We start from the raw sequence: 11,711 nt of genomic DNA, 5'->3' as shown, positions 1-11,711 counted from the left end.
AGCTCTGGAGGCAGAACCAGCCCATCATAGGCAGACTGAAACAGTTGAGTTTAGATCAGCTCATGCTTAATTGGCTGAAGGCCCTGTGCCTGCCTGGTGGGAAGCTAAGGACAAAAAGGGCTTTTTTTCTATCCCCACAAAATAGCACACAATAATGCAAGAGCCTTCCCTGTAATCAGTTGATGTGTGCTCTGTAAGAATATCCACGAGGAGCCCACTCAGTGCTGTGGCTCTCCATTCAGAGCCATCTTGAAGCTCTTTTGTATAAAATTGTTCCATGCTAGCTGGGTGGCCCTGTGAAGCTCTGTAGGCACTGTAGGTGTTTACACAGCCCTGCCTGGCAATGCTGCACCCAGAACAGGAAGGCTTCACCAGGATCCCAGCTTCTTTGGTGTTAGTGCATCAAGGCTTGGGGCAGCTGGCTCCTTGAAGGGAGCCTGCAGAGCTCTGGGCAGCCACTCTGTAACGAGGAAGAGGGGCTTCTCTGAGAAAAATTGGGGAAGCCAGAACACACAGAAGGCCTAGGCAGGGCACTGCTGGATTGTCTAGTAGTACATTGGCACCTCAGAAAGACCTGAGAGCTTTTATGATCCTCTTCCTAGGAAGGGTGGCTCTAAATCCTTTAGGAAGCCTCTGTTTAGACTAGGATCTAGGCTCCAAATTCAGGTGTTTCATGAAATACTTGTTGGAGATAGATCCTGACAAGCAGCGCAGACCTTTGGGCAATCTCCAGCTGAGATATTTAAGGTTTCTCAAGTACTTATAATGAAGAATGCATTTCGCATGTATATAACATTCCACATTGTTCCTGCTCAGCCACTGAGCTTTCAACTCCTTGAAAGTGTAAGCATAGTTAGAACAAACTGCCATCCTGCAGACAAAGCTTAGTTGGCAAGAAGATGTAGTTTATGCAGTATTTATGTTCTCCTGGTAAACAAAGACAAGTAAAATGCTATACTTGTTAACACCAACTCAAAGGGAAAGCAAATGATGGCACTTGCTGTAATCATGTTCAATGTTCTGAAGGTGTCTCTGTTTTTCACCTTTATTCTAAGCTCTTGTTTATAATTTCCTTCCTTTTTTTTGTTCCTTCTGTTTTAATAGTGTGTGACTGCTTCTGAGAATGCAGCCTACGACTTTGTTTCCAGACTATAATTAAGGAGAAGGGTTCTCTCTGGATTTTACAGTGATAATATTGAGTGCAGCAGGAGCATTGGTTAAATAAGCAGGAGAGGCCAGAGCTGACTACTTTGGTGTTCATTTCGTTGTCAGCTGTCATTGGAATAGTGTTCAGATTAACGTGATTACTCTTTGCAGCGGCTGCAAGTTCACAGACCAACTGTGCACTTGTATCAAAGTCATTAGAATGATTTTAGTCCAGGTTTCCTACCAGAATTATTTATATAAAATGCAGTTGTAATTCTATACTGGCCATTTACACGTGAGGATTTCTATTTCAGGAAGCTTTGGAAATAGTCAGGATCTTCAACTGCACCCTTTCCAAAAGATACGAGATCCTTTTAACATTTAATGATGACTGAGAAGGTGCTTAAAAATAACTTAGAAGCACAAAGCACATTAGTGTGGTCCCACCAGTTATAGGACCAGACTAACAGTTAAATTTTGGATTCTGTTGGCTTTTTTTGTCCTTTCTTGCTTCATGACCTGAGGTGAATTGCCTGGTTTTCCTTGACAAATGAGCTTAATACTTATCTATTGTCTATATTTACGTTATTAAATTTAGGAGGCGATAGGATCTGAATTCATCTTCTCTAAGGAAAGAACTGTAAAACTCTGTGGTTGTCAGGTAGTATAAAATATATCCTTCTACTTGACTGCACATGGTATTATCTGCTGTGTAATTTGCTGGATATCAAGTCCATTTCACATGCACAAGGTCCCTGGTTAATGATGGTATAAGTTCTTTTGGGAGGGATTATGCTTACGTATAGATTTGTAAAATAGTGAATATAATGACAAGCTAATCTTGACTGTATCATTTATGCTTTGCTAAAATTGATACAATATAGGTAATCAATTAGTCCCATTCTCCTGCGTGCTGCTAAATGGAACATGAACAGCTCATAATGGGCAGCAGTAAATAGACATTTGTATGTACACAGGTACCCTGTGCAGTGAAAGGGGCTGCAGGAGACAAGGTACTGAACAAAACAGCCTGCATAAAACCAGGCTTTCATTTAAAGGAAGAAAAATGTTGCTGAAAGCTGCAAGATTATTAACATTACTATGCATGAGCAGCAGTCAAAAAAGGTGTTACTAGAGGAAGAGAGACATTATTCAAGTGTCTAAGAAGATGGACCATCATCAGCAGTGGAGAGAAAAAAGCTTCCAAAGGAATAGCATAGCATTTCAAACATTAAATTATAAGGGGACTGAGGCTTTAAAAGGTATGTTGGAGTTTCTGCATTATTTATAATTTGAGATTGCCTTTTCCCCTAGATGCTCAAGTTTTGTTCCATTCATACAGAACAGAAAAGTTCTTCTCATACTTCTCAGCTTCTGGACAATGAAGCAGCTCTAAGTTTTAGGATGTAATTTACTCTAAGAAGACACTGATTACCTGCAGTGCTGCACTGGGCTGAAGCTGCTTCTTGGGAAGGTTGGGAAGTGAGGAAAATTTGACAGCCATTACTCTGGAGCTTGGGAATGGAGGGCTTGAAATTCTGTATTTTTTTGTATTTTTATTGCATCCATGCCTATGAGCTCCAGGCACTGACAGGATTTCACAGAGCTGGGTCCTGTCCTTTCCCCAACACAATTTAAGGTCTTGTGGACACCTTCTTTGAACCTAGTGCACAGCTGCACTGACGATGCAATCACTTAGAGTACAGAAGCTCACACTAGAAAAAAAAAAACCTGCAAAAATATAACTCGTATCAGTTGCCTGAGCAAAAGAAGCTGTATTGGCAAAAATAAAGGTTTTTTTCCCCCTTTTGCTCATATTATATCTGTGTCTACATTAGGGCTTTTGCTGGCATAGCTGAAAAAAAATCACAGCTAGCTGACAGGGATATGCTGACAATTTTTTAAAATGGATGATGGATCAGTGTGTGTTTCTGTATGTGGGGAAGGGGGAGGGGTGAACCCAATTTAAAATAGAAGTTTCTAAAATTGGTTTGCACATATACCCTTTAAATGGCAAGTACTACTACCCTTGCCAATAACTTCCTGCTTCCTGGCCCTCCTGTCCTCACCCAGCTCAGACTCCAGCCCTGTATTCCCCCTTCCCTTGCACCTTGTCTGCTCCACACCCTGGTGTGCCCAGCTGGGGACTCTTGTGTGCTGTCCTCAGCTCTCCTGCCCTGGCATCCTCCCACCTCCTCTGGTGCCTCTGCCCCCACCTTCACTGCAGGCAAACACCTGCACTGAGGCTCCAGCCCAACACCTCTGCCACCACCAGCTGCCCTTGCTCCCTGAAGTGGGAGTTTTTGCCTTCCTCCCAAGGCCTCTGTTGGGTTTGAGGGCTCAGGCTTTGCATGCAAACAGAAGTGCTCCATACACACTGTGCCATTGCAAAATGCTTCATTTCCTTCAGCCAAGCTGCATATTAAGTCAGGGAGCAGACAGATTTCAGTTTCTGACATGAAGACAAAGAATTTCCAGAACATCTGGAGAATATCTTTAGGAAAAGATGGAGCTGTGGTAAGCTCCCTGGACTAGAGGCATGAATGTTGCTTCTGTTGCTGCTTCTCCTGACCAGACAATTAGTATGTTTATGTTGTTCCCTCACTCAGATTGGTTGGTCCAAATGACATAGAAAGGTGTTTTATCTACTGGCTCCTGGGGAAGGAATTGATCCCATGAGGTCTGTCCATGTCACCTCTGGACAAAAATTGCTGCTTTGGTGCCTCAGATTCTCTATGTAATAAAATGAGACTTCAGTCATGGGGTATGAACCCTAATTTGATCAAACTAGAGTGAGGTCTTGTGATGGTTGAGTCTGAAAGTGCAGGGAGCACGAATTAGCTGTTTCTCAGATGATTAATACTCCTTTGGAAGCACAATTTTGTGAAAATAGGTTGCTAAATAGGCTTCAGATGGTGTGAGAGAGTGAGGGGTGAAAGGCAAGCATGCTCCTGAGCAGACAGCAGCCTGGGAAAACAGGTTCTTGAACCACTCACATGTGAGGATTTATAGCCAGCACCCCCAGAGTCCTTACTGATGGTTATTGAAGGTAATTCATAGGTTATGCACCTGGAAATGAAGCATATGTAATAAGTTTTTTAAAAGAGCAGTGAGAGGACTTAATTTATTTTTTTCTGGACATGAAACTTTAAGCATTTAAATAGCTTTTAAGTAAGTACCCAAGCCCATTGGTATAAATTATTTGTTCAGAGTTTAAACTGACATTTCATAAGTATGTTAATTGATACCCCACTAACTTGCTATAGGTATCTTCCTAAGTGCCAATTATCTGCCTCAACATTCCCCACAATTTAAGTTTGTTAGTAAGAAGCTAATTATACTAGTTTATTGCTGATGGAATTACATGAAGAGTAGATTTCACTCTTACATACTTATTAGACCTCAGTAAGTGATCCTTAGCAGTCTGTTGCTATTCAATTAGCAAGTAATAACTTACTTAATGAATCTAATTGAAATGCTTATTTCAGTCAGGCACCTCATATAAAGCGCTTTACTTTGAGCACTTTCCTGAGTGCTAGTTGTGTTTACTTAACAAGAACTAAATGGGGCCACTGAGGAGAACTCAAGACTGTGATGAGAACTGAACCAGTGTTAGTAAATTCCTGCCAGACATGACTAGAAGCATCTGCCAGGTGATTTCTGTTTTACTGAAGTATCACAGGAATAAACCAAGACTTCTGTGTCTCTGAGGATTTCAATCCACGCAGAGGATTCTGCGGCATGAAATTCTGGGAACGCATCCTCCTGCAGTGGATGTAAACACGCTGGCTGCTCTGCTGGGAGCTGCACAGCTCAGCTCTGCTGCTCTGCATGGATGCTGTCATTGAGTCCTTGTTCCAGTTCAACTCTCTTAAAAACTCACTCCTTCTCCCTGGGAGCCTGCACGTTTTGAGATCGATAGAAGTATGATGATGGGTACATTTAATGATTTAAAGCTATTGGTAGAATTACAGCCCAAAAGGGGACACAACCAAAGGGTTTTATACTGTTCAATGTCCTTCAGTGAGACTGACACTAAATCGTGGTAAATTTAATCTTAGCTCACAAGCATGACCTGCACTGAACTGCTGTGAGTGACCACTCCTGGGGTGAGCAATAGCCAGCTCCTGTGTAGAGACAGGTCCCTAACAGCAGTGACAAGGGCGTGTGTGCAGAGTGTTGGGTTGCACACACCGTGCCTGGTGAGCTGTTAGGTGGGAGTCTGCTTCATGGGAAGGGCTGAATTAAACTGGGATTTTACAGTCTAGGAAAGGATAACCTGCTGTGCTCATTTATGGCATAGGAAGAGCCAACAATGGTTGGCTTCTGAAGCTGTTTTTTGCTTTAAGATTAAAAGTGTGCTTTCTTCTGTAATGAGGATTTAACAGACAAGACTTGTGTTTGTGGATAAATGCCAGGATATCTTCCCAAGCACTGCTAACAAATTATGCCATTTGGCAATATTAGTGTATGGGCAGTAACCTTTTCTCAAGAATTTTTAGCAGATAGATTTAGTGTCAAAAAAACCCATAAAAGCTGAAATATCTTCTCCAGTATATCAGGTTTGTTACCAACCTTTTAATGTATGCCTTTTACTCATTGAATTGAAAGACCTTATTGATCTCTTTGCAGCTGAACTGATTATTGGGGTAAGAGAGAGACTTCGTGAAAGAAGGCAAGAGAAATTATTCATTTAACATATTCTCATTTTAGTAAACTTCCATTTAACCTCCAGGGTTAATTAAAAAAAATTGCTGGTTGGCTGGCATAAATTTATTAAATCAGACAGAAACTGAGTTCAGGCTAGTACATTTAATGTCAACGTTTGTAATAATCTTAGGGGGAAAAAATTCACATAGACTTATTAGTATTCCAGAATTGCTTTCTTTTAAAACAACAACCATAACAGCAGAAAAACTCAGTGAGGACAGTAGCCCCCAAAATGGAAACAGATTCTGTAACCCTGGATAGTAGAGAAATTCTTAAAAAAGGTATTAGGGACTTTGTAAGTCTGTGGTTATTGGTTGGAATTCTGTTGTCATCAGGAGGCATTAGCTGGTCAGTGTCTGTAGGCTGGGATTAGAGGATTTGGTGTGTTGTCCAGTGATGCCATGGGTCTTCCCCATGTCTACAGGGTGAATGTTACACATCAGAGCTGGCGTCTTTGGTAATGTCTGAGCAGAGAGCAGGGATTAAATAGGCCTAACAGCTGAGGGGATTTTCAAAGGCATGAGTGGCATTTAGACATGGATCCTCTGCTGGTTTCTGTTGGTTTTCCAAACTTGCTTTCAGACCCCTGGTTTGGGTCTGTTGTCCCACTGCTCTCCCTGACCCTGTTATGGACAGGCTACTTATGGGTGTTTGATGGAGATCTGGGGAAATTTTCATAGAGACAAATGTCATTACCTGAGTTACACTGATGAGATGGAGGAGCCCATGCTTGATAGGAAGGACTTAATAGGGAACCATCCTGGAGAAGGTTCTGTCTTGTCATTAATGCTGTGGCAATTTTGGGGGTGAGACTTGGACATAACAAAGGTGCAGTCTGCCATTTTGAAGCTGAGCTTCTCTGATCCTGACTCCACCTTGTGTCTGAAGCAGAGGGGGAGTGGGGTTGGAGTATCCTACAAAGCAGCAGTTCAGGAGAGAAGCCATCATTGGAAGGACTTTGTGAAAAAACAAACAACTACTAAAATAGTAAAGTGCAATTTCATGACAGGTTAGTTATTGTTCTGTGCAAAGCAAGTTAGACTATGTTTCAGAGAACACAAGGAGGAGTGTAAAAGCTCCAGTACTGGGTTTAGATAGAAACTGCTGACATTGTTAGCTGGGTGGCATTTGTGCAAGATTGTATTAGAAGCCAACATCATAAAGCTGTCCATTCTGTCAACCAGTTTCAGGGCAAACATTTTCTCCTCCCTCCTGCCATCAAGGTGAGATGACAGGTTTCAAAATGGTTTTCATCTGAAATGTGACAAAAAGTATATTTTTGACAACTGATCTTGCTTTGTGTCCCTATGTGATATTCTGTTCCTCCTGGTCTAGAATACCTTTTGTAGTTGGAGCCTTTTGAGACATATCCCCTCCCTCAGAGTATGGGGAGCAATTCTACCTGGAGTTTGGTTCCTGTGGAAGAGCAAATCCAGTCTTTTACCCAGTACTGCAGTTTAACTGAAGCACCAGGGACTGGCAAGGAATGCTTGTAATATGGAACATATCATGTATAGTAAAATGTCATTTTCAAGTACTTTCTGAACTGTCGTCCCAGTAATGAAGCAGCTCTGAAATATCACATGACTTTCTCAGTGTGCTGCACTCTGTATAACCTTGCCTTTGATCGTGATGTCATTTCAGATGAAAGGCTCGCACGGAGAACTGTACACTGTGCATTAGGAGCAGCAGAGATCCTCTGGGATCTGAACAGAGAAGGACTGTTTGAGATGTGCACTCTATGCTTGTCAAAGAGAAGTAAGTGCTGCAATAAAAAGAGTAGTTGGATATCTAAACTCCCCTCAGTCTGGGTAGAAGGAAGACTTCACCTGTCTGCTAGAAGACCCACCTAATCTGAAAGTTCTTTTAGGAAGGGTTTTAAGAATGAATAATCATTTTTACTGTCACTCAGTCCAGGGTCCTAGCTCGGGTCAGTGATTTCCTGAATTCTTGAGTGGCTCCAGGTGGCCCTGCTTAAGCAGGGGGGCTTGAAACAGATGATCTTAGGTCCAATCCAACCTCAATCATTCTGCAATTTTGTGATTTTCATATTTAGATGTGCCTGACTTAGCAGAAGAAGTGAAACAAACTCAAGACACCTTCTTCTGCTTCCGTTAGCAGCAGGAGTGGCCTCCCAGCAGTCTCAATGAGCTCTCTGGGTACCTTCACCTGGATTTTCTCTTGTGCCTGGGAGCTCAGCATTTGGCACCTTATGCCCCAGTTGAGTCCAATATTTTATGGGATTTGCTTGTGAATTTAAAAGCAGACTTGCAGCCACACACACTGAGGTCCAGGGATGGCAAGAGGACTCCACACACAAAATGTCAGCTGGCCCAAGCAAGCCTGTTCAGTTCCCATGATGGCACCTGCTGGAAGACTCTCCAATGACCAGAAAAAGCAGGTCATTCCTACAGAGACATTTTTCTTACCCTGAAGCCTTGATCCCTATCAAACACTTGTGGCCAGAGATGAAGTGGGGGGCTGCAAATGCTTTCCTGCAGATGTGCCTCCCATTTTCCTTTGGCCTTGCTCACACCTCTTTAACATTTGCTGGGGACAGCTGAGTGAGTGAGGGGGAAGGCCTGGCCCATGCAGCTCTGCCATCTCCCTGGATGGAGGCAAGATGTCACCCCAGCAGCAGTGACAGACACTGAATGTCAGAGCTGCATGCAGAAGCTTTCACAGAAATCAATTCTCACACGCCACATTAATATTGAAGTGCTTCCCTCTCACCTAATTGTTGGCCAGGCACGATAACCTGTGACTAATGGCCATTCATAGTTATACAGCACAGCCTGATCATAAAAATTTGCCATTAGTCTCTAACAAAAAAAACATCTCAGGCTGTTAATTGATCAGCATGTATTCCTGAGGAAATCAGAGTAATCACATGGATGTTCAGTGCACAGAAAAGGAAGGTGCAGCTAGCTTGAGCGTTGCTTTTATGATCCATCTGCTCTGATCCGCTTCTGATTATTTTTTCCTCATGTGAGGCCAGTATTGTAAATCAAAGATTTTAGAAATAACCCTGTGCTTGAAGTGACCCAAATTAAAAGCCAGTTGCCACCTTTCTTCTCTTACTAGGCAGCTGTCCATTTCTGTGCAGGAACAGACATATGTTAGAGGCTGTCAGTACTGCTGCAGAAGCAAACCACTGAGCTCATGGACTGCCTCTGCCAATGGCTAAGGTCAGCTACTGGAAAAATTTACAAACCAGCTATTACAGCCAGGTATGATCCTGCAGAAGGGCCTCCACTGAGAACTGATATTCTTTGCTCATTTTTGTGCAGTTCAGTAAGTCTCTGCCCTGGAAAACAATTTCTCATTCTCAAAACAAGGACAGCAAGATGTGTACAGGTCAGTTTGGGGGTTGGGATTTATTTTTTTGGCCATTAGGTTTTTCTGTCATAAAATTCCTTTTATGTTGACAAATGGGGATCGTTCCTGAAAATAGTCAGGACAGCTTGTCTATGTGGTAGATTTTCTTCTCCTCCCCTACCCTTAAAGCATTACAGGAGCTTAAGCAACACTTCTGTCTGACATGGAGGGCAAAGACACCAGTCTGATAGGGAGGATGCAGTGCCACCATTGCAGCCCAAGGAATTCTCAATCCTTCCCTAAACATGGGGACCCTCTGACACCTCTGCTCTGGTCAGCAGCATTCTCTGTAGGACACAGGCTGGGATCTAGTTACAATTTTAATGAGAAGAGCTCAGAAAAGTTATTAGTGACTGTAGGAGAAAAGCAAGCTAAGAGACCATAAATCAGGCCCTCAGATGAATTCAGAATGCATTAATAAAATCAGAACTTCCAATAAATTTTGTTTCAGGCAGAGTGGAAACAGTTTCTCAGTGGAGAGTTTGGGACAGATTATAATTTCAGATGTGTGTCAGGCCAATGCAATATGCCAGTGAAAATGTTTGCAAGCAGGCAGCAATGGCTGGACCAGAGTCAGACACTCACACCAGCTGAACTTTAGCAGGGTTGAATAAAAAGGTGAGAATCTCTGCTTCTCTAAGCAAAGCTGAATCTAATTAAATATTTAATGTGTGGGGGTTTTTTTCTCCCAAATCCTTTGCTTTCTTGCTCTTTCATACTGTGATGTGATGACATTTGAACAACAAATGCAGTCTTGGTATGTTGGTCTCCTGGTAGTACTTTTTATATGAAAAGCTTGCACATCCCAGCTGAAGTCCAGATGCTGCATTTATGAGGTATTTTGTAGTGCTCAATTTTTAAAAAATATTTTTCCATGCCATGAAATTAATAGGCACCTGGGGAAATACCAACCAACTCTTCCCTACTCCTGCAAATACTAACCTTTCCCAGATGGGAAGGTATTTCTCTTTCCCTTTATTTACCTGCAAGATGTCCTTGCTAGTGCTCAGAATCACAGAGAGAGAAGGAAGCATTAGAAGAAAACAGTACAGAACACACCAACTGCACGAAACCCACTGCATTCTGAGGAGCCATTTACTGCATAAACCCTGCATAATCTTCCCAGGGTCACAGAGTGAGTCATTAGCAAGACAGCGTTAAGACAGAGGCATCCTGATTTTTCTAACTACTGTGATTACTTTAAGACCCCAATTTAAAAGGCCATAGGTTTGTTCTGGCAGTGCAGTCATAGAGATAACTGCTCACAGCTTTACAAATTGGTTTTCTTGCAATCATCTCACTAGCACGGGCCTGCAGCCCTTTGGTGTTTTGTCTGTGCTCTGTTCAAAACTATTTTTTTCTACAAAACCCAAAGCAAGCCAGAGCTGAGCAGGAGCCTCTCCTCTTCCCTCCCTGTCCACAGCTGCCCTGCCCCACATCCCTCAGTGCTGGGACCTCCCCTTGCTGGGGTGACCCCAGGTCCAAAAAGCACCCTTCACGTGCTCCTTTATCACCTGTGGCTTCGTATTGTTCCCCAAGAGAGACCTTAGGATGCTTAAAACCAACTGCCTCACCCAGGAAAGCATTGGGGGAGAAAAACTCTCTTTTCTTGCTAAACTTATCCTTATTGCTGAAGTTCCTTTTCAGAATGGGGCTGCTGTGGGTGGCTGCTTTGGCACTATCATTGGACACAAGCCATCTCTGTTAGTGAAGGGAGAGTTTTCTTGTATGTATTTTTCTAACAAATTCTAAATATTTATTTTTCAGGTATTTAAAAATAAAAATAAATAAATAAAACATGGTATTTGCATGCACCATGTAGCCCAACAGAGCATGCTGGGAGATGATGGTCTGGCTGCACCCATCCAGCCAGCACAGACTGGTTAAGGGAAGGCTGGTTCAACACAGACCAAACTATGGAACCCCAGAAAATGGTCAATTGACATATTTTAGATAAAACAGAGACATTTTCTGAACAAAAATTATCCCAGGATTTGTGCTGCAGATGCACTAAAACAGCTATTTGTAATTTTCTCGTGATGACCTTTAATGCCTGGCTGAAGATGACTCAGGCAGGTACAGCCCCTCCAGAGGGAAAGCCTTTAGCCACACTGCTGACACTGGTGCCAAAGGCATGGCTGATTTTAAAGTGGGAAAGCAGCATGTTGTGAGAGCTGTGTTGTCTGATGTTTCATTTCATATAAGAAGACATCCAATGAAGAAAACCCTATGCTAATAAAAAAAGAGAATTTTTTCTTTGGTACTAGAAAATATATATTGAGCCATTATAGCTTTGGAACATTTAAGCACCATATTTCTTTTTCCTTCCGATTTTTTTGGTAAGATACAACTAGGTGCTGTTATAGTGTTATAACATGCACAGCAATTTCAAATGATTAATACCTTGACAACATAATCTTGTAAAAAAATCGTTTTTATCCACTATCTAAAATTAACTTTTAATTAAAAGAATGTTA

Source organism: Melospiza melodia, chromosome 15, assembly GCF_035770615.1.
Source record: "Melospiza melodia melodia isolate bMelMel2 chromosome 15, bMelMel2.pri, whole genome shotgun sequence".
Taxonomy (NCBI): Eukaryota; Metazoa; Chordata; class Aves; order Passeriformes; family Passerellidae; genus Melospiza; species Melospiza melodia.
Note: the sequence above shows the minus strand (reverse complement) of the source record.